Genomic DNA, 22,804 nt, shown 5'->3' with positions numbered 1-22,804 from the left:
CTTAATAAGGAAACCTGAAAATATACAAGACCCTAAATGCATGGCCTCTGAGAGAATTTTCCCATGGGCCACATCCAGGTGTAAGAAATAATTAGGAAGGGCACAATCACACCTGAATTAAATTTGATATTACGTTTACATGCCTGCAAAACACTGTGGCCCATCCTCACCTTAACTTTTTAAATTATACCTTTCCTTTGTTTTTCTTCTTTTTCTCCTATAAAATGATAATACAATTGTTTTACACTCTAGACTTTATGTTTGACTGCATTATTTATTTATTTTTTAATATTGCTAAATCTTCAAAATGACTCTGGACATTAGGCATGTAAGAGAAGGTCACAGAGCCAGTTAGTGGTACCACCAAGGCTAGATTATAAATAGCTATCTATCTTGTCCCACTTGCCTCTCTCTCTTTTTTTTTTTTTAAGATTTTATTTTTAAGCAATCTCTACACCCAAAATGGGGTTTGAACCTACAACCCCAGGATCAAGAAGAGTCACATGCTCTACTGACTTGAACCAGCCCAGAACCCCCAACTGCCTGTCTTAATGCAGATCTCTAATGATAGAAATATACATTACAAAGTGCAGGAATGCTGAGTCAGGGAAAGAATGTAGACAAACCTTTGGAGGGCCAACAATATCTTGCTAGCCCCCATACTGAGAATGCACTTCCAACTGGAGCACTTCTATTCATGTGGCTTAGATAATAGTACTTTCTATTTATCTGATTTTCCACAAGAACTAAGTAAAGGGATGCTTATAAAAGTACTTGGAGACCCCCAAGTCCTAAGTGCTATGCTTATGATGTCAGCATCCACTGCAAGATAGACTGTTTTATATCAAGCAACTGTAAATACCTGTGGTATCTGTAATGTCTAACTAGAGCAACTTACAGGTTCTATTCTTAACCTTGATTTTGACTTGTTTCTGGGACAGTAACTTAGATCCCTACCCCTACCCTAATGCACTTTTTATAGTTTAATTTCCTCTTCATGGTGCTGTTTGGATTGGAATTTTTTTAAAACAATATGACTCAATTGAAATCAGATTTCCCCTGAAAAAGTCAAACAAATCACAGAAGGGCCCAATCTGAAAACTGCCCCACAGCCTGTGGTCATTCTATGGAGAATAGTATTCTTCCTTTTGCTATCCTTTTGCTTCTACCTGAATGATTTTTCTCAGCATTATAATGGGGTAATACTGGGATTGATGAACAAAGCCTCATGAATGTAATTCATAATTTAGAACTTATTAGTATCACCCACAAAACCTTTGTGGATGGGACACTTCTTTCACCCCTATTTAGTCCTTCCTGGTAATGGTAATTCTACCCTCTTCCATGGTTAAGGCTGCCAAGACACAAACAGAGAGATATGAATCTCTAAGGAAATCCACTCATTGCAGAGCGGGCCAGCCCATAATACTTATGAAGCAGGTTTAGTGCCTCCTTCCCAATGGCTTCTCTGCTGAGGCTCTAGCATGTAACATATGCAGGAAAAGCATCATTTTAAGGACCTCCAGGAAGCAAGAACCCTGAGCTTAGATAAGGCACACTTATGTGGGAGTTATGAGGGGTTATATAGTTCATCACCTGCTCACTCATTTTCCCCAGAAGAGAACAAGACTTTAAAGAAATGCTGGGGGTAAAAGGACTGCAGATGGAGAGAACCCCAGGAGAAGGTGACCAGAAGGAAGAAAAAGGTCTAAAAGAAGGGAGGCCGCAATAGGTCCTACTTCTTCCTATTCACTTGACCTTGGGAAAATTGTTTAATCTGCACGGGCCTCACACTTGTTTTATCTGTAAAGCAGAAAATACACTATAACCCACCTCGTAGCATTGCTGTGTATGTCAATGAATAACATACAGGAAGCACTTAGTGGAGAACTTGGGGTTTGGTGGGATGTCCACAGTAGCTTTGGCAGTGGTAACAATGCTATTGCTGGGACAGCCCCAGTACCTCCTTCATCTGGGGAAGAGGAGGGGACAGTGGTGAAGATCAAATAAAGAGGAAAAATATGCCAGGAACAAGCTCTGATTCCGTGACATTGCCCAGAGTGGTCTCTGGGGATACTCATATCTCAGTGATGAATTAATGAGTTAATGATAACAGACATGCTGTATATACACTGTGCTTATTTTTTCCTTAAAGTTTTCATAAATGGACCAAATCTTGTGGAAGAAAGTTTTCTACTATCAGCAGTATACGTCTTCCATGCTACACAATTAGTTGTTTAGAAGAAAACAAAAAGCTTTGTGTGAGACAATAATAAGGTGACTTGTATATTAACAGGAGAGACGTTTACATTCTTGTTCCTTGAGTAAAACACCTGCATTGATTGAATCTTTAAGAAATCCCTTACTAGGATCAAAATGTCTTGGCTCTTGAGTTGGAGATAAGGGAGGGTGGGGGGAAGGATGAGAATTCCATTTAATTAAGATTATTTACAGAACAAAGCTGTTCAGTTGCTCTAATTATTTTTTCGAGAAGATCCTCACATAATCTTTTCAGGATTCAGTGATGGTTACAGGTGATTACTAAGAATTTTCTGCATATATGCAGGTTTCAGAAGAATGCAAAAAAAATTGAAAGGTACAATGCTCTCTCTCTTATTCATCTTCTTTAAAAAAAAAAAAAAGGCAAAAAAAAAAAAAAAACCCAGGGTAAAAGACACAATAAATTTTATCTATTCTACAAAAAAGGAACATTCTATTTTAACTTTTGTTTTTGTCTTTATTAGAATCAAATTTCACTACTGTACTTTAAAATCTGGCAACAGGTTTCTGATACACCATATAACAATTTCATTATATTAATTAGTTTTCAGGACCCCCAGGCAATAAAAAGCTAGTCGTTCAAGGTCACAGTTTGACTTATTTACAATTGACAAATAACTTGGCAAACTCTGCACCGAGCCACTCCATACAATAGAAAATATATTGTCATTCAAGTTAACAAAAGAATCTTTCTTTGCCATCTCACTACAATGGCCCTGCAAATGAACATCGCCTGAATAAAATCCTAACCACATTTTCACTCTCATTAACCACAGTAGGGTATCACACAATTTGCCTGGCTCCTGCTTAGACCACTGTGCACCATTTTAGTAGCAGCAGTTTGATGGGTTTTATGGCAGGTGATATATGGAGTGGGAGTTTCGGGAGTCGTAAACAGAAGGCACTGTGTATCACAATGTGGTTTAGGGATATAATGACTGTGTTGTAAAGCAAGGGATGACAATACTGCACTAGGCTTGGGGTACTGAACCAATAGACCAAACAGCTCAACATAATTCAAGTAAGAGTGAAAAAATCCTAAGAAGGGGTGTGTGTGTGTGTGTGTGTGTGTGCGCGCGCATGTATGTATGTATGTATGTGTGTAGGCCTTCTTCTAGCTTTCATTAATTACTTCAGATGAATTTGAATAAGAACTACTAAAACTGAAATAAATCTGTGTCCCTCTGAAAAAATAGAACATTTCTCTTTCCTTCCAGCACAATCTTTTTCTGCCTCCTCTGTCCAACCCTTAACTACTTTCTCTGTCAGAATAATTAAGTAAACGGCTAGTCCTGGTACAAGGAAAGGAGCAGCAGACATTTAGGGAGATTGATGCAGAAGAGAAAAATAACACCAAAATAAACTTCCTTTCCTTTCCAGGAGAATCCATCCCTATGCCAGGGGTCAAATTCAAGCTGACCTGAGAGGCACTCCTGCTGCCTAGGAAGCAGGGAGATTTTGAGGGATTTGGAAGTCCCTGGATCCTTCAGTTAACATCCCTGCGTGTCAAAGACCCTGACTGTCACTAAGTCACTTTGAAGCCACTTTGCCCTAGAAGGGTGGTCTGGTATTCCCCAAACAAAAGATGGCAACATGTGGCCTCTTTTCAGAGAAATCTATGTTGAACTAATAAATGAGGACTTGTGGTTACTAACCTACGGTGTGGCCTTGGCCAATTCATAAAACCACTCTGAGTCTTCATTTCCTTTTGGCACACTCTCCTATCTTACCGGCCTACTACAGGGAACATACCAGGCAATGGTCTGAAATTCTAAAGCCATATGCCGATATAAATCATTATCTTTATCACCATCACTGTCATCACCATCATTATCACGGCAGTATAATGCACTGAGATATTAATGTGTGTTTTGTTCTCACTATATTTCCCCCTCTTTTGTTCCCAAAAAGTAGCCAGGCTCTTGGTGTTCCTTTCCTTTCACAGAGAGTAAAGGCCAAACATAGAAATTACCCACAGAGAAGTCTTTCCCTGGTTATTTCCCCCCTAAAAATCTGAGCTCCTTGAGACACAGGAAGAGAGGTAAATGCTTTTTTGAGTTGAGAGGTTTCCCAAGACTGGGATGAGGTTGGAGTGGGGTGAGGAAGTGACAGGGTCTCTGGTGGAGAGTCACCATTATGCACCTAAGAGGGCTGACCCTAGACAGAAAGATTCCCAGTCCTGGCAAAAATAGGGCACCAAGGAAGCACCAGACTTCAAGGAACCAATGGGTCTAAACAATTAGGGTCTAAACAATACCCAGGTCCACTGATACCAGAGTGATACCAGAGCGGCCTGAAGAAACGTCTTCATCTCCCACTCTTTACCAAAATGAGACTAGATTTCTCATCTGAGCGAAATCAAATACAATTTGCCTTGAATACAATAATGTTGCACACCTGTATTTGTGGCCATAAGTTCAGACCGACTTTACTATCACCCTGGATAACTGTATCAGAATGGAAAGTAGACCTCAACCACTGTTTACATTATACAGTACTAGTCTGTAATAATATTCCCATCTCTGTTTATTTCACATCTTCGAACTATTCCTTTAAAGATCTGATACAACTGAGGACACTCAAAAAGGACATACCATCTTCACCCCTCATAGAAATACCACACAAAAAAAATAAAATAAAAGAACAAAGACAGTCCCACCAGAAAGCACTGCCAGCTTCCCAAGGGGCCTGCTAGGAGGGGGATGCATGCTGTGGGCCCCCTGAGGGTCTGAGGCCCTCTTTAAAATCTCCGTGTCATTGCCTATCCACAACCACCCTTTATATTTACAGGTCTAGAATAGAGATACGTCCCACTACACTCCAGCCTCTGCTCAGGCTTCACATCCTGATACCAAACTCCAGCCAGGCACGTAGACATGGCCCATGCAGAACTGCTGAGGCTGTCACTTCGTTTCCTTCTTCCTCCTTAACAAGGAAATGACTGACCCACGTGTACCACGTATCTATTTATCAACAGATCATAAGCCCAGTCTTCTGAGATCTTGTGACAGGTCCCATTAGCTGTGAGCTACCCAATAATATGTATAATCAGTTGTTAATGGCACTATGCTATTCTGTGATAACTGGGCCATTAGTGAGTGTCAACGCAGTCCCCCACCTGACTGATATCCAGCTTCAGAGGAGCTGCACATTTCCATTTGTGATGGTACCCATACATGTGAGAGGTAGAGGGAGTGCCTTCCTAAATTACCCATCCTGGACACTTGTGTCCTGGTCACTAGTCTCTCTTTGGGACTCCTATAGTAAACAGGCTAACAGGCACTTGTGTTATAAAGGGAAACAATTTATCATTTGAAATTATAAAACTAAGTCCAATAGCAAACTCAGGTCCTTCTGATCCTCAAGGTACTTTGAGTCACTGTAAGAAAATGAGAAGTTGGGGACATTTCTAAAATTCCATGTCCTAAAAGCAGATCTCACTTCAATGCCATTCCATGTACTAATCCCTTATAAGGGTCCAGCCAGAGCTGTTCTTTGTGAACATAAACAAGTTCACAGAGTTTAGTTACACACACACACACACACACACACACACTTCTTTTCACGTAAAACTATCTGCATCACCAAAGCTTCGGTTCAATTCTCCATGCTTATGCCAAGACCTCATTTTTCTTTTTATGTATTTTGCATCCAATTCATTTAAGGGACCAGGAGCAGAAAGTACCAAAGCCTCAGACGAAAGGGAAAAATGAAAAACTACACCGTGAGTTTCCTCCCATGCTTACTACAAAATCCATGCCCATCACCCAAATAGGACAACCTCCAACCTCAGTCCAAATGCAGACACTTCAGAAGTGTTCCCAGCTTAGACCTTCATAGGTCAGAATATGATTTATTTGGAAAAGGAACGTTTCATTGAACCTAGAAATCTGTCAACCGAATCCAGCCAATGCTCAAGTGATTTACATCCGCTCAACGTCCCAGCACTGCCTATCAAAGGCCCTAGAGTTTTTACTGCTGCCTCCATAAAAAAGAAATTTAGCACTAAGGACTTGCCAAAGGGTCATCACATGTTGTTGGAAGGAAATAAAGAATGAGATATTTGTAAAGTACAGGGAGAAAGGATAAGGCTCAACTTACACTCTCCCTCCCATGCTAGCTGCCAAGAAACTGGGGCCTGAGTCTATTCTTTCCAGAAAAGTAATTTCCTCAGAACAACTGAGGAAAGAGAGGTACTCCCAGGCCTTGGAGGGGAGGAAGATTCCTGACCCAGCTTAGTGCCCAAAGACAACAACCCTGGTCCAAATTCACCCCAGAATGAGAGGGCTTAGGTTTGTTTGGTATGTCATAACATGGCAGAGATGGGACAGAGAGACCAAAACTCTGATCATGAATGACCTAAAACATCAAAGAACAGTGTTCAGAAACCTTTCCAAAGGAGAGGTGGATCTAAGATACATTCAGAAGCACTGTCTGTGGGTGCCTGGGTGGCTCAGTGGGTTAAGCCGCTGCCTTCGGCTCAGGTCATGATCCCGGTGTCCTGGGATCAAGTCCCACATCGGGCTCCTTGCTCAGCAGGGAGCCTGCTTCTCTCTATGCCTTTCCCTAACACTTCACCTGCTTGTGTACTCTCTCTCTCTCTGACAAATAAATAAATAAAATCTTAAAAAAAAAAAAAAAAAAAAAGAAGCACTGTCTGTACCAATTCCAACAGAGAAAAATTTCCAAGAGTAAAATTGTAGATAAGATGAGATTATAGGGAATTATTCCCCCAGGCAATGATTCATTCATTCACTCACTAGGGGGAAAAATCCATTAAGTGCCCCCTGCATGCCACAAGCTGAGCTTAAGATGCAGAGATGACCCAACCAGAATGGAACTTCTGCATTCCTGAACTTTGTAGAAGAGTAAAGATCCCTCATGGTTGAAAAGGTGAGCTCAAGGGACGGAACAATCTGGGAAGCTGAGCTATCTCCTGGCAAGATGACTTAGCTGTTACTGTCTCCTGAGGAACCTGTACTATTAGACAATCCCACAACCTCATTCTGCCTGAAGCTCTGCTTTTTTGTGTATGTATCCATTCATTTATTCAGGCATGCATTTACTCAGTCAACCAATATTTATCAAGTAGAGAGTCTATTCTAAACATCATGCTACACTCTAGAGATATAATGCTGAGCAAAATCAAACATGATTCTTGCCTTCATTGAGCTTATTAATAATTAACTGCAAATAAACATGGAATTCCAACTGTGTTAAGCACCACAAAGGAGAAATTCATGGTTCTCTTTGAAAGCCTAAAATGAGGGGAGATGGTTGGACTGATCGGGGAGATCAAGGATAACTTCCCTGATGCTTGCCCTCTGATTAGGATAGATAGGAAGATATTTGGTAGATAAAAGGAGGAAGGAAGAGTGCTCCAGGCAAAGGCAAATGCAGTCGAAAGAGCTGTGTTTGGTGTGGTGACCAGTAGAACTAAAGGAAGACCAGGGTTACAGGAGAAGACCATGATGAAACACCTGGAAAAAGACACAACTGCAGAAGAATGCATGGGAGTTCAACCACACTGCAACTTTGTCCTCAGAACTATGAAAAACTTTTGCAGGCTACAACATAATCATATTGGTTTTTAGGAAAAGTCCCTCTGGCTACAGGATGGGAAAAAGAAAGGAAGGAAGCCAGCATGGAAGCACAGATATCAGATGGGCATCTTCTACAGTTGAAGTGAAAGGTGATTTGGCTTTCTTAAGGGTGGTGCTGAAAGTGGGAATGAGGGGAAAAGCAAAAGCATTAGGAGGCAGAAGCAAAGAGATTTGGATGGGATGTGTGGGATGGAGGTATCAGGACCAGGTCTCCTGATAATGCCCTTCAGTGATTCATCTGGCTTCCCATACCATGACATCTCCACACCTCAGACTTAGATCCTCTGAGTTCGCCTTACCCTCACCTCCCCACTTCCACCTCAATCTCAACCAACCAGATCTCTCAGTTCAAGCTGCTGCACGTCTGTCATCCTAGCTAAAACAGGGGGCAAGATGCTCCCTGGCTGTTGGCAGAGACTTATCCCTCACAGATAATACTGAGCTTTCAGGGTTGGACATTAAATAAATAAATAAGTAAATAAGGCAGTGACTCTCATTGATACAGTAATGATGCTATTCACTGAACTACTGCTTACTGGACACATTATATATTTACATAAACTATTTAAGCTTTATAAAAATGCCATGAGGAAGATACTATGATCATTATCCCCATTTTACATATGAGAAAACTGAGATACAGAAAGGGTTGGTAATACACTCAAGGTCACATAGCTGCTCAGTGGTAGAAGTAGGATGGAATCCAGACAGTCTGATTCTGAACTAGTGCTCTTTGCCACTACCCTCTAGTGCCTAGGATAGAGATTCCTATCTGTCTGGCTTGAAAGCTCATGCTATAGCCAGGTGTACACGTGTCCTCCCAAACTCATAACTCTGGTTACAGGTCATGAACCCCTCTTGGTCCAGCCATATTGCCATTATTAAAACATGGATAGAATCATCAAGTAATCCCAAGAAATTCTACAGTGTAGAATCAGAAGTCAAGTGTCATTTGTTTCTAATGAATGTCTACTGTCCTATATCATTCTTTGCAATGGTTATCCTGAATTTTCTTTGAGAAACTGGATCCCACTAGTGACTATGAAATGAAGCAAGGCCGTTTGTCCCTCACCCTAAATAACCCCCGACTGATGCACATTCACCCTGACTTACCTACTTAACGATTCCTCCCCACCCCTCACCTGTTACCTTTCAGATCTCCAGGCTGCCCCTAGTTCTGGATATCACAGCTTTCTTCCCTTCATGGAATTAATCTGTTGTCCTTTCCTGGAAAATATGTACACTTTTTCCTAGACAGAAATGTCCTATTCTGAATAAGAGGACCACCTGCCCTCTTTGTCTACTGTACTTTGTACGTTGTATAAATCACGTCAAATTGGGGGTGGATCTCATCCACTCCAAAAGAACTAAATGCATGAGTTTGGAGATATCTACTCATTTCACATATATATTGTTGTGAATATTAACAAAAACAGCAAATATTTATTGCATATTTTATAACATGCTAGGCCTCATGATAAGCTTCGCAGCCACTGCCTGACTTAATCCTTGTAATCGACCCTATTTGCTAGACATGATTATTTAAAGAAGAGGAAATGGAACCTTCTAAAGATGGTGTGACCTCCCAAGGACACAGATCAGAAGTTGCAAGGCTAAGCCCTGAACTCTGGCTTCTTTGGCTCGGATACCATTCGCTTCCCCACTGTGTGAGCCAGCTAGAAGACCATCTGAGAAGTCAGCGGCGACAGGAACGTGTTAGAAATTCAGAATCTCAGGCCTCACTCCATGCCAACTGCATTTTCACAAGATCCTCGGATGACCTGTGTGAACACTGACATTAAAGAAATGCTGATCCATACTGCCCAGACCGGAAGCGTCAAAACCCCTCCACTGTCTGAAATACAATGACGAACGGGAGAAGGAAGCATGAGAACACCACTCAGCCTCACACTGGGACTGAGCCCCGTGTGTGCACTGCAGGAGCAGCAGAAGAGCTCGCCCTCCCACATGACCCTCACACATGACTGCGACCCCTGCAGCTTGGGGATCCCAAGCATCCCTAGACATACTGGTCCCAACCTTGATGTACGAATCTGTCATTGGGCAGCCACACCACATCCATGCTGGTTGTCTTTAGCATCTGGTACCTTCCCTTCTCCCCTCCTTTTCCACAACATTCCACCTCCAACATCCCCAAGCTTGAGCTCAGAAACTAGGCTTGCCAGACAAGATACAGGATGCCAAGTTAGATCTGAATTTCAGATAAACAAGAAAAAAATGTTACTATGCATATGCCCCATGTGATATTAGGGACACGCTATACAAAAAAAATGTTTATATTGTTTAATTGAAATTCAACTGGGCATCTGTATTTTTATTTGCTGCGAACATGTGGCAAAAAGGTTTATAAGGAACAAGACAATCACAAGATTTCAAAGTATCACTCTGAATTGTGAAGGAAAAAACATAAACCTAGCATGGAAAGTGCTTGCACTCACTACCTTAACTAAATGATCAAACTCAAGATCACAGATAATGAGATGTCCTGGTCCATATGCCTCCTGATAAGAAGCAATGTCAAGCACACAGAACCTCCTGTAAACCATTCTGGCCATCAAGGTCATCTGGGAATCCTGCCAGGCCCTTAGAGCTAACTTCCAGTAATAGGAAATACAGGGGACAGTGGCAAAAATCAAAGGACACCAAGAGAGAATAGAATGAACAAGCAAATCCAGATGATGGGATACTCTACAAGACAGCTATCCCAGTCTCTTAAAAAAATCTATACTATTTTTAAAAAATGGCGATACTGTTGGGACTCTTCTAAATAAAAGAATCTAAAGAAGCATTACAACCAAATATAATGCTTAAAGCTTGATGGGATCCTGGTACCAAGCCTTCACCAGCTACAAATGACATCTTGTAGACTTAGGAAATTATTCTTAGGTATAGTAATGGTAATATGGTTATTTAGAAGAATGTGCCCATTTTTAGGAGTTACATTCAGAAATATTTAGGATGCAATATCACTGTGTCTTCAAATGACTTTCAAATGGCTCAGTATATGCATACATGTATGTGTGCATATAAATGCATCTGTGCGCATACATGTGTGTGTTTAGATATCTGCAGATAGAGAAAATAGGAACTGTTGAAACTTGTGTTCACTGTACAATTCTTTCCAACCTTTCTGCAGATTTGAAAATGTTAATAATAAAAAGACAGAGGGATACTCTTCCTCAAATCTTACCCAAAGCAATCTGACAAGGCAGCCTGCTTCAAAGAGCAGTCCTATCTCTAGAATAACACTATTGACTCTGCAAGATCAGAGTCCTTATGGTACCACAGAGGACTGGGCATGGTAGAAGAAAAGCCTTTTTGTACAATAGCAGGAAAGTGTTTGTACCATGAATTTTAAAAGTGTACTTTCAATGTTGTCTGAGCTTCAACTTTATAACAGATTCCAAATTAAGATGCCTTGTGTGTGTTCCTTATTCTACAGGCACAGTATCCTCCACCTGCCAGATGGCCTCACCTTAGTGTGTATATATGGACTGGGGACAAAGGGCATAAGAGAGCTCCCATATAATTAAGTCAGCTGTGTATTCCTTCGCATCGCCAAGTATAGTGTAATGAGTGGCTATGAATGAATCGCTATGTGATATAATGACTCCTCTCTCATTTATAAAACAGAGATGACATGATAGATCAAATTAGTCACAAATACCCTTTCCTTTTCTTGTCATGTGACTTGTCCTGCCTCCTGGCAGGCAGAGACTGCTTCCCCACCCCACTGTCAGGCTTGGCCATGATTTACTCTGGCCTGTGGCACGTGCGTGGATCTGATGCACACAGCATCCAAACAGAAGCTTTAAAAGTGATTACAAAGTTCAAGCCACTCTTGCGTTTTCCTTCCATTGTCCCACTATGAGAACAGCATGTCTAAAATAAGGACTGCTCCTTCAGCCATGGTCCCAGAGTGAGGAAACACATAAACAGACCCACACTTCACCTTCACCTTGGTACAGAACTACAGCCAACCTGCAGCCCTCATGAAATGCGAGTGAGAAGATGATACTGTATTGCTATACGCCACTGATATTTGGGGAAGGTTGCTACTGCAGCATTAGCTGACAGGCACAGAAGATAATAACAGTACCTACCCTCAAGGGTTGAAATGCAGATCAAATGATATGACACCTGAAGGGCAGGCAACATAACGTCTGACGTCCAGTAACTGCTCAGAAATGGTAAGTTGTATATGACAGGTCTGTGTCTCGAGGTTCATCTACACTTATACCAAGCACCATGACCTGCCATACTGCTGAAGCTCCGCTTGAGGCCCCAACACACTGTCAGCCCAACAAACCCCCACCCGCAACCAACACTTCAAGTTGTCTCTCCTCTCTGTCACTGCCCCTGCATGTTAGCGTAGTCTGCCTCTGCGTCTTCTGGGTTTTAAGCCCCGGTGCCCGTCTGTGCCACCTGGATGGCAGCACTGTCTCACTCATGACCTTCATCTCCCACTGGTGTCCACTTTCTCAGCTGTTCTACCTGGTGTCCACTACTACTCCATTCCAGATTTCCAGGCTACATAAATCTCCACCAGGAAAAGAAATGCATGCTCTTTTTGGCTGTACTATTTTTATTTTGTAAGGGAACATAGACACTCCTTGCGGAGATGCTTGGGTTCCTAGTAATCTCATTTTTTTTTTTTTTAGTGTTATTATGGCAGGATTCATGGGAGACCCCAGATGACCAGGTCAACTAGATTTTAGTACAGCTTTTTATTGTCCCGGAACTCTGGTCCTTCACCAAATACAGCTAAGTTGGTCCACTTCTACCAGACTTCCTCACTCTGTTGTGCCCTAGTGTCCTTTTCTGCAATCTGGTGTCTGCTGGAACCAACCCCACTCAAGTCTCCCAATGAGGCTTGTCCCAGTGACCAAAAGGATTTAAGTTCCTTCCCACAGGCCCACATAAGTCCATGGATGGTCAGAGCCTGCCTGGATGACAAGTGTGAGTGAGGGAGTATTTGGTTTCAGGGTCACCAACAAACACACCTAAGTCTCCGCTTACCTTAGCTATGATCTCTATGGTTTCCAGAGTCTACCTATAACTTCCACAAATCACTTTGAAATATTTGTGAGCTCAAGTGGACTGTGACCACGCTGCTGAAAGAAATTCTCCAGACCAAGTACCCCAGCATGAAGCATCTGACTGCCATTCCACAGATCTCCAGTCCTAGCTCTATGGCTAGCTGGCTGCAGCGGTCCTGGGTAAGCATCTTCACCTCTTGGGCTTCCATGTCCACCATCTGATCAACAGCTTAGATCAGGGATCTCTAGGCCAAATCTGACCTGTGATTTTTCTGGTTTGGGAAGTAAAGTTTTAGGGAACACAGCCACACACACTTGTGTGCATATTGTCCAGGGCTGCTTTCTTGCTGTAACAGCAAAGTTGAGTATTTCTTACAAAGACTGACTAGCCTACAAAGCCTAAAATATTTGCCACCAGGCCCATTGAAGAAAAGACTGGTTTACCCTTGGGTTGGATGATCACTAAGGTCTCCTTCCACCGTAATACTCTGAATCTCTAATTGTATATCACATCCAGCGCCATTAATACTTAAAATATTTAGGGGAAGGTGTCTGGAAAAAAAAAAAACAAACAAGATAAAACAAAACAAAAATGTGCTACCCACGATTTTGAAATGGTTGACATTATGGCCATTCTGCCAAACATTATGGCTCATCAGCCTGAGCCAGGAAGCTGGGTTAGAGGGGAGAGTATTTTTCAGAAGTAAGAGTATCCTAAGATGGTTATTTTAGCTTTTCAAGGAGACCCTGTATTTGAGACTCAGTGTGTGTGTGTGTATGCGCACGCGCACGTGTGTGTGAAAGCTCCATGTATCCAGTTCTATTCACATTAATAGAAGGCACATGGTTCCTTCAAGAGAGAAAATATCTTTCAGAAACAGCATAATTTGCTGTAGTGGATAACAAATAGTTTGAAGTTTTCTCAGCGAGCAACCATTGTATCTGGTTTCAAATTCCTTTTTCAAGCCAAAGGAAATGATGATGATCTCTAAGTCATCGCTGTTTTTTGACACAGACCTGAACACAGCATTCTAAACAGGACTATGCAGAATTGGATTACATTTCATCTCCCTCACCCATCCATCTTCCCCTTCCCTGCTCATTTGCTGGGGCTGCAAAACTATTGAGTGCTCCAGGAGAGACTTGGCTTTCCAAACCATGCAAGTCATTATGAATGGCCTTGTGTCCAGGTAAAGGTTAAGGAGGTCTTTTGTTGTTCTAGTTTAACTTGTCCCTGCCACTGCCGCCTAATCATTCCACATAATAACGGGCCTGATACACAGGCCCGAGTCAAAGTCACAAGTCAATAAATCCATTCCTTCCTCCCTTTCAGGCAAAGTGTTGAATAGTACTGAATGTGCAGTGTCACCAGATCCCACAGTCCATCACATCAAGGTCGTCTGGTATACAGCACATAAAAAAACAACTTGCTCTCTTTTCAGGGCCTAGCACATCTGAGGGAAGCATCACTGTCCCACACACACAGGTGGTGAGGGAGGGGTTGAAAGGTGAAGATCGATCGCCCTGCCCTGGTTCACCGACTCCTCGAGCCATTAAAACTGAGAGCCACCGGTCCTACACAGCAGCCACCTATGCTGCCCTCCTTGCTTTAGGAATATGAAAACTGATGCCAGGTGAGGGGAAAGGAAGTATTCAAGATCATGTGGTCAGTACCGTGTAGGGTGAAGACTGGATGCAGGCCTCCTGACCTCCAGTCCAGTGTTCATAATCGGCTTTAAAAGGAGAAAACAAGGAGCTGCAAACACAGAAGGACAAGAAGTCTCCCCCCTTTCTAAAAAGAAAAGCTACCCACTCCCACACACACACACACAGAGTCCACTCTCCACCTCAGATAATGCTCCAACCGTGGCTAAACTGTGTGAAGTCACATTCTGACTTTGTTTCTAGAAGAAAAACATGCAAACACCTTAAAGCCTCAGTTTCCTCATCTGTCAAATGTAGATATTAACAGCGTTTGGTTCAAAGGGTGTGGTGAGGCTGAAACCTGGAAGATGGTCCCTGAGACACGGTGAGGCTCAGTCAATGCCGGCTCTCGACGTCGCTGTTCTCACCAGGACAATGACAGTTGCTGTGCGTAAACCCTCTCTTACTGCCCAGTGCAGGCAGGCTATTGGCGGCTTGCAACAAGACAAGGTATGGCTCACCAAATTATCTTTTCACCTCTGGTGAGAAAATAAAACCTGCTGGTAGAGGCTCCTTGAAAGCATGCAACCCTGAGTTACAGTTTGTTTACTTTGCTAAGAGACTTCCAGCTCTTCCAGGTTCATAAATTCCTTGTGGTGGACAAGGGAAGGACTGTAAATTAACTGGAATAACAGGACTACATTTGTGTATCTTCCAAAGGTTTAAATTGCTTCAAAAGGGGGGACAAAAGCCACACTTCTCATCTGCTGTCTCTATTTTTCCCTTAATTAGCAGCTGGATTAGGTACCTCTGAAGGTAAGCAACTAAAGGCACCAAAGAGAGACCTGAACCAAATGTCAAGAATTTGTGCCCAACAAACTTGAGACCATCTTTCCACCAGACCTGTGAGACAGACACAATAACGTGGACCTACTACCCCACTACCATGCCAAATACCTGTTTTTCATTTGGCAAGGCCTGGGATTCTCAACACCTTTTATTGTAAAGACTATGCCAATGAGGTGCATACATCGGGTCTAGAGAACTGGCTTCCTTTGAAGAACTAAGAATGTGTTGAAAATCTGCCCAATCTGCCCAAGGCATTCTTTATAAGCTTCTCATTTCTTCATAAACCTCTTCTTTGTCCATGCTTCACAATTCTGAGAGCCCAGCCCTAGAGAAAAATGCTTTCAGTCAAGGCAAAGGATAACCACTGGGAGTTAGCCATGTAGTAAAAAAGTAGTCCAAAGGTCTGGCTTCCATGCATCAACCTTGAGCCAGTCTGAATTGAAGAAGATATTTATTCTCATGACATTCTGAGATACTGCAAGGATGAATGAAACAATGTCCATAAATACTACCTAATATCAAATAACAAAATTCTTTTTGTTTGTTTAGGCTAGAAATTACTGCATGCAAGTTCTCACTGATACCATTTTTGGAAACAATGATATGCTGGCTCAATAACTTAGTAAAGGCTCTTCAGTCCCAGCCCTTCCCTATGTCCCATTCTTTTATTGTCCTTCCCTTTTAGTTTTTAAAGTTGATCTCAACTCAAAAACATACAGGAAAATAAAAATGACTAATATTTATGGATCATTCTAATTATTTTAAGTTTTAAAGAATAAATTCCTACTAGTATAAGAATTTTAAAGAAAATCCGAATTGTCCTCAAGTCTTACCAAATAATGCCACAGATTTTTACACAAACCTGAACATCTCAGACATTTATGTGATACACAGAATGTGTCATGCAGGTCAAAAGAAGACACAGAAAGAGTAAACAGAAAATGTACATCTTCAAGTGCTGGTCAGAGAACTACTGTATTCTTCAACCCATGGGATCAGTCTGTGCACTGGAATTTGACATTTCCTCCAAATAAACTTGGTTAGAAAAACTTATATTCACAATTATGACACTCAAACCACCACAGAAAATAGGAGTTATCCTAGAATCTGAGAGTTCAAGAGGACCCCAAGAAAGCACATTCACGAACCATCTTAGAAAGAGTAGCCGAGAATAGAGTTGCCCATTCACTTGGCAATACCCAGACAAGAAACCGTCTGCATTCTGATAAACCCTAGAAACAAGAAGCTTCACTTTTTCCTAATCTGGCTGGCAACCTTCAACCACACAAGCGTTTATCTCCATGTCTTGTTCTGTTTTAGGTCTGCACAGTGACCCTGTGCAGCTCGCCCAGACCTATTCCTAGGGAAGTGGTATTCTGAAGAACAAAGAACTTACCTTTCTAAAGAGGAGTGGAATGGTGGTTGTTGTTGTTGTTTAAGTACAGGCAAAAATCAAGGCAATAACTCCTAATGGAGTGATGACTTTATTCAGGCACTTTGCTAAGCATTTTGTATGTCCCAGTTCATTCAGGAAACGGAGATTAATGGCTAAGAGGTCAGGCTCGAGAGCTAGACCGTCAGTCTGACTCCAGCCCTACTGCTTACTAGCTTGGTTATTTTGGAAGAGGTAAACTCTCTGTGACTCTGTTTTCCTCACCTGTAAAATGAGCATCACCACAATGATTACATCATAAAATGGTTATGAGGATTCAAAGAGTTCATACAAGGAAAGAGCTTACAACAACTCAAGGCTCAGAGCAAAGAGTAGTAAACGTGCGCTGTTACTCATCCCCACACCATCCCTATGAAGAAGTTGCAGCCTTACAAAGGATAGAGCCTCGAGAGCATCAATAACCTGCCAGGTCCAGTGCTCCCTACACCCAGGCAGCTGCTGACTCCTGTGCTAAAACGTTCTCTCGGGTCTCTGAACCCTGTCTGCCATTGCTTGGCCACCTCCTCAAAACTCAATTCACATGTCCATCCCAGAGAAATGTCCCTGACTCCTCTCCATCACGGATGAAGTGCTTCTGTCCTGGGCAATCCCAGAGCACCTAGGATCCTTCACTGAAGCACCGATTCAGTGTCTGTTCCCTCCACTAGTACACAGGCCCCTTGGCCTCAGCGACTCCTGGCATAACGCCTGGCACATGGCAGGTGCTTAATAACTCTTCACTGAAGGAAGAAAAATGAGGTAAAACACGACAAAACTGAATTTTAGCTCCGACCTATTAGCCCCCTCCTATGAAGTTCTTTCCTGCTTGGTTTCTGAAGAAAGTCTGCTGCAGCCACATGTGGAAAATGTGAGCAAAGGATCTTCGAGCACAAGTGCTGAAAGAGCTCAGCAGGTAGTGCCCAAGGTGGGCAGAGCCGTCAAGAACGTTTCAGAGACAACTCAAGCTAGTTCCTGAAAGGCGTGGGATTAGCACAGGCAGAAGTGTGAGGAAAGGCTTCCACACACAGAAGAGGTGGAAAAACACACGGCAACATGAGAAAAGACTGTGTCGAGCTGTGGATCCTAGACCAAAGAGACGAGAAAGCCCTGGATGCCATTTGCCTCTGGTACTATCCTCCAACATCCCAAGGAGCGATGCCCTGATCACGTAGAATCACCAGGGATATTTTCAACCATTTGTTTCATTACAAAGGGAGCCGGGTCCATGAGATAAAATCAGACAGCCCTGGATTTGACCTCTACTTCCAGCTGCTGAATAGCTCAATGGCATTACACGATCCTATTAGCCTCAGATATGGACATCTATGTAACAACCATACACCCTTACAAGGTTGTTGAGAGGATTAAATAACAGAACACTGCTGACCCACAGGAGGCATTCAATAGATGTTAGCTGCCATTCTCAGCCTTACACCACAACCATACCTAGGCTCTCTGAAAATTACTAGAAAATCCACCTCACAATCATATCCTCTTTATGAATCCATAACCCCGCCTCCACATGTCTGTGAACTCTGTTCTAGCAAGACTGTTTATGGGTAAGCATTGTATTTTCCCCGACAAGTTCCAGGCCTTACCAGACCAGTGGTTCCTCTGATGGAAGGGCAGGTTCTCATTAAACCATGACTGGTCCCTGGGGAAAAAGGAAAAGGGAATCTCCCAGTACCCCCTACCAACCCTCATCCCACCATCACCACCCAAACCAATGGTCAAGAACAGGGAACAAAATCCCTCTCTGTCACTGTTTCACAAGGGGGCTCTATGCGCATGTATTCTGCACCACTCACCAGCAAACAAAATGGAGTGGTGTAGTTAATTGAAAAACAGCTCTGCCCTGCCTGCCATAATTGACATTAAGTACTGTTTGGGGTAGGAAATCAGCCATTTCCAATTGATATTAAACGGGAAATCATTTAACATCAATGGATATAAACCAGGCGCAATTGTGCTGAATTAGGGAGAAACACTTTGGCTCATGTTAAAAAATGTTTCTGTGAAGTGGGATTTTTCAGAGTAAGTGAATATTAAGTCAGCTTAATACCTGTATTAGGAAAAAGAAGAAACCACTTCTCAGTCTACCCTCAGGCTTGGAAGCAAGCTGCCAAATGCTCTTTTGGAAGAAGCCACATTCTGAGGTGGTCTTGTCTCTGAAAAACAATGTAGAAAGAAGGTATAATCTGGGAGAGCAGATGAAAGGAGGAGGAGAGTCTCCTGTGAGTTTAGCCAACATTGTCCACTGTTGGGGAGCAGCTGGAGTCCTGTGAAGGAGCACAAATGGGAATCCCTTGACCTCCCTCAGAGTTGAGGATATGGGGACTGTGGCCCCCAATACAAGGAAAACAAATAGGGGCACAGATATGCAAAGAAAAAGAGATGCCTCACATCTTTCCTCTCATCCTAGTTCCTTCCCATGTCATGAACCAGTATCTTTTGGCAGTCCATGGCTTCTCGCAGCCCACGACATCTTGGCGCCGACTGTCCTAATTAGAGTAGTGCAGACCTTACAACTATGGCTAATATATCTTATCAACTGGAGCTTTAGAAATCTCTCCTTTATTTTCCAAAGAGAATAAATATCAAATCCAACTTGTAATCTTCTATCCCTCACAAGAATAAGGAAGATAGAGGAAAGACCGAAGAGGGATGGAAGTACAGAAAATGACTGTAAAGAGATGAGGGCCTTGTGGGCAGGGGAAAGAAGGGTGGACTGTCTGGGGGGAAAAGAGGGAAGAAAGGTCTAAAAACTGAAGTGAATGCTTCACACGGTATGCAGAGTCCAGAGCTCCACGTTGTAGATGAAGAAACTGAAGACCAAGGTGGTTCTGTGGAACGGCCCAGCCCACATGGCTACTTAGGGCCAGAGCCAGGCCTAGAGCTCTCCTGATTAACTGGTACCTCATACCCTGTCAAGACAAGACTAAAAACAGGATAAAAAAGATGAGAGAAGCAGGAAAGATGGTAGGGAAGGGATGGAAGAAAGATAATCTTAGATGTACAAGACTAGTAGGTTAACGGACAATAAGGACAATTTTGTCCTTATTTTAGGACAAAATTTAAAATATCATACTTCTCTCTGAGTGGACACCCCATGTATGGCAGGCAAAGTCCAGGACACAATTTGTCAGCTCTGAGAGCTTCCTGTATAGAATGGTAGCAATTACAGACACAGGCCTCTGAGGGCCTTCATCCACTTACCCCCGAGATTTTCATGACCAAACCTTCCCATCTGCGGCATCTGTGTGGCCAAAACCGCTAGCCAGGTTTCATCCCATGCAGAACTCTCAACGTGAGCACTCAGGCAATCTCTGAAACCTTATCCCCTTAAGTGAGTTCTGTATAGAAATGAATTTTGTTCTTTCTTAGATAAAGAAGCTAAATGAGTGTTAATAGAAGTTATGTATCTCACAAGCATATATTCTAACAGGAGGTGGCCCAGTTGGCATGTGATGAACAAGGGACGTTAAACTCACAGAGTGGAGGATGGGAAAGCCTTCCTCCTGGCCTGTCCCTTTTTTTAGGACCCAAAGCTAGCTCTTTTCTGGTGCAACAAAATATGGAGCAACAGACAGAGGCTTTCAGGCTTGCAGAAAAGCCTCACATTGTCTCTCCCCTCAAAGGAGCTGGAGGGATCCTTGGGCACTGCTCTGGCCTCCAGATGCAATCAGCAGGGTCTGTGCTGGGGTAAAGCCATGAAGAGGGCGGAGAAAGCTCTTTCAGGTTTTATTATCCCAACCTTCTGTCCTCAAGCCAATGCCTTCCCAGCGTTTTTCACAACTAGGTGCAAAAAAGCTTTGACTCCTGGCTCCCTCCCTCACCAGCCTTCTGCTCACACAGGACAATCAGGCAGGTATAACAATTGGCCAGAATATACCTGGCTATGCTATGATCCTCTGGTTTGGAAGGGGAAGGCCTAGCAAGCAGGACTATGGCTATTTCATCTGTTTTGTCAAACACCCTGCATATGTAAGGTCAAGGCTAACTGGTTCATTCATCTATTCCCTGTCAATCAACAAGCATAACATTGAACATATATTCTGTTCCAGATACTATCCTGGGCCAGAGCATCCAGAGATGAATAGAACACATTCCATGCCTTCAAAGGGACTGCCAACATAGAAATTCATTGAGTCTTACTCTGTACCTAGTAAGACACCTGGAAACAAATGCTCATATTGAGAAAGCTGCCTCACTCTATGCTCTACCCTTATTTCAATTCCTAAAAAGCTGAGGATCTCTCCTACCACAGAGCCTTCACAGATGCCATTCTCTCTTTCTGGAATGGTTTTCCCTACTGCCTGCCTCCTTCATCTAGCTAGCTAACTCCTACTCAGCTTTCAAATCTTGACTCCAATTATCACTTCCTCAGGGAAAACTTCTTCACATCCAACCTGGGTCAGCCTTTCTTGTTCTATGTCCCTTTTCCTTCTCAGTTGGTGATTACACACTCATTTGTGTGTTACATAATATCTAGCTCTGCCCCCGCACAGGACAGTGAGTCTGGAAGGACTGCAGTAGTGGCTGCTTTTGGTTAACATCAAGTTTCTGTGACAGCACAGAGCCTGGAACAGTCTGAGCACACAGCAAATACTGGTTTATTCTTGCTGAATGAATCAAGAGGAAGATAGTAATAAAATATTTCTATCAATAAAACCTTCATCTTAGTTCTTCATGCTAGATTTCTAGGTGACAACTAGTTATGTAATTGCCCTGAAAACTCCAATATCTCTCAAATGCCAACACAGATCCCAGAGTATCAGTATGGAGATTTAAGAGAGTGGACTCTAGAGCCAGATCTGGCTAAGTTCAAATCCCACTTCCACCAGCTACATGACCTTGGAAAAGGCTTACCCTCTGAGATAGGTTGGAAATAGCTCCCCGGGAGATATCCATGTCAGATCCCTGGAACCTCTAAATATCACCTAATCTGTAAAAAGGTCTTTGCAAATGCAGTTAAGTTATTCATCTTGAGATGAGAAGGAGATCCCAGGTTTTCCAAGGGGGCCCTAAATCCAGTCACATGTATCTTTATGAGACAGACACACAAAGATGACATAGGATCAGAAAAGGAGGATGCAATGTGATCCCAGAGGTAGAGATTGGAATGATGTAGCCACAAGTCTAGGAATGCCAACAGCCACCAGAAGCTATAAGAAGGAAAGAACAAACTCCTCTGGAGCCTCCAAAGGGAGAGTGGCCCTGCCAACACATGGATTTCCCACTTCTGGCCTCTAAAACCATGAGAGGACAAGTTTCTGTTTTTTTTTTTTGTTTGTTTGTTTGTTTTTTTTAAAGATTTTATTTATTTGTCAGAGAGAGAGGAGAGCGAGCGAGCACAGGCAGACAGAATGGCAGGCAGAGGGAGAAGCAGGCTCCCCGCCAAACAAGGAGCCCGATGTGGGACTCGATCCCAGGACGCTGGGATCATGACCTGAGCCGAAGGCAGCTGCTTAACCAACTGAGCCACCCAGGCGTCCCAGTTTCTGTTGTTTTAAGCCACCTAGTTTATGGTAATTTGTTACAGCAGTCACAGGAATCTAAACCTACCTAAACCTCAGGTTCCTCACAGGTAACATGAAAACAATGCCACATACCCTGTAAGGTTGTAGATCTTAGCAAATCAAAAATTACCCAAGGAATGATCCAACCCCAATGGTCATGACTATTCACAATGAAAACACTTAAATCAAAAGGGGAATTTCGATCAGTCATTTGATAGTTGGGTCTTACTTTTCAATAATCTCAAAGTAAGACACGTCACAGGCATACAATGAGTCTTTTTCCACAGACAACTCAGACACTCTAGTGCTATTTACACACTGCCATAATATTGCCAGGAAAGCAGAGATGTACCTAAGCAGTTAGAAGGGAAAGATCCAGGTCTCCCTCCGTATCCTCAGAACCCAGCTCAGCACCTT

The sequence above is a fragment of the Lutra lutra genome, chromosome 9 (genome assembly GCF_902655055.1).
Source record: "Lutra lutra chromosome 9, mLutLut1.2, whole genome shotgun sequence".
Taxonomy (NCBI): Eukaryota; Metazoa; Chordata; class Mammalia; order Carnivora; family Mustelidae; genus Lutra; species Lutra lutra.
This window is presented reverse-complemented; position numbering follows the sequence as displayed.